Below are 2286 nucleotides of genomic sequence, written 5' to 3' on the forward strand. Positions count from 1 at the left end.
CTCAAAAAAACACACACACAAAAGGATGGTTGACACGGCTGCAAACGGAGAAGCGCACAGCGTTCAGGTTACATTTGGCGCACTATACTTAGGAGAAACTTTAGCTTCACCTGCACAGGTAAACTATACATTTTCAATAAATTATTAATTCAATTTGAGTGTATCCATACAAAGGTGAAAATAAGGAAAATATAGGCCACTACCACACAACCATATCCTATTCTGCCTAAGGATTTAAATAAAACATTTGAAAATCAACCGAATGAAAGTGTCCTGTTTTAGTGGGATTGTAATCCAGTAGAACCTTATGAATAAACAAACACCCGAGCATTATAACAAAATATTAGACCGGTTTTGTAATAGGCCGTCATGCAAACGAAAATAATAATAATTAAATTCAATAACGTACCTGTGTTGATAAACAAAAGGCGTACAACAGTATCACTCCAAGTTGAAAACCCATCATTTTTGACATTTCTGAAAATATTTGGCCAGATGCGGTGTGCTGCTCCACGGACGCTGGTCTCCAATGTGGCCGCTGCGCCTCACGGAGCTCTTTATACTTGCGGCGTTAGTGACGTAGTAGTGGTAGATGGACCTGGATCGCATATGGGCGCAAAGACAGGCGACTGGCAACCTTCGATTTCAACGTAGTGACACTACTAAAGTTGTAAATCGCAGATTTCTGGGTACAACAAAGACAATAAGCTGGCGATGTAAAATCACTTTTTATAATTAGCCTAGTCGATGGCTCAAAGAGGGCTTGAATTAATTTGTATAATTTGAATTGTTTTCAATTCAAAAGGTATTCGTCCATCTCCTAGCGAAGACAGACCTTCAGTCAAAATAATATACAATTACAAAAATACCAAAAAATATACAACAAAAATACAAAATACAAATACGATCTGTTAAGTCTACTGACCTTCTATTTATTTCAATGGCGCAACCACGGGCTCAACAAGTTGAGTCGCCGCAGATGATAAGACTATAAACCAGCAGCGCCACCTAGCGGTGAGTTGATAAGGTATCACGGTGAAAAGAAAAATAAATAGGCTAACACATTAACATTCAAATAATGATCCTTACTATGTCGTGCTAATGTTTTGAATACCACACCACTTTTTTTTAAATTCCTAAGGGCCATTGAAAAAAGTAACCAATCAGCCTATTATAGGCCTACTATCGATTATTCTAGCCGTAGAATTGGGAACAGTGCGACCGAAGGCAGTTTGCTGCCATCGCGTACAATATATTGAACAAAGTCGCCCTCTAGTGGCAGAAACAGGAAACTACAAATCAATGGTCGCTCATGTCCCATCAATCGAATCGTTTCCCGAATCGTCTCGGAAACCCCACGTTTCAATTTTAAATTTCATAACTCGACATGCTGAGCGCATTGTAATCATATGTCCATGGACAGTGATGTAAATAATGATACACTCTGATACACCAAGTGGCCATTCGTTATGATTCAATCCAGATGTTAAGAATTGTAACTTAAGGCCTATAAATATGGCCTCTGTAGTCCCCTGCTATTTGGATAAGTGGATTTCTTAGGGGAATTGTGAGAAAATCTACTCTCTTCCAACACACACACACACACACACACACACACACACACACACACACACACACAGACACAAACGCGCGCACACACACAACACACACACACACACACGCACACACACGCGCAAACACACGCACACACACACACACACACACACACACACACACACACACACACACACACACACACACACACAAACACACAGAGCCCGGGAAGAACCGAAGGGGACAAGCACTGCATGCAGAAGCACCAGATGTGCACTGTTATTGAGGGGCGGAGAGGGAGAGAGAGAGATAGAGAGAGAGAGAGAGAGAGAGAGAGAGAGAGAGAGAAAGAGAGAGAGAGAGAGAAAAAGTGAGAGAGAAGGGGGAGGGAGTGTGAGGAAGATAGAGGTTGAGAAAGGGAGAGAGAAAGAGTGTGAGAGAGAAAACGACAGAGGGATGGAGAGATACAGATTGAAAGGGAGAGAGAGAGTAGGAGCGAGTGAGAGGGGCCTTTTGTGAGGCATCAGATAAGCCGTGTTCCCAAGCCCTGCTGGATCGGGTGTCATCAGCGAGCCTACGAGGAGTGAAACCTAACCGCCCGTTCTGGATCAGGTTTCTGTTTACATCAACGTGCTCCCTGGATTCCTCAAACCAGAACAGACAGAGGGTGGCTGGGGGAGAACACAGCTTTCTGTCTGTCTGTCTGTCTGTCTGTCTGTCTGTCTGTCTGTC

Source organism: Pollachius pollachius (genome assembly GCF_949987615.1).
Source record: "Pollachius pollachius genome assembly, chromosome: 16".
In the NCBI taxonomy this organism is placed as follows: Eukaryota; Metazoa; Chordata; class Actinopteri; order Gadiformes; family Gadidae; genus Pollachius; species Pollachius pollachius.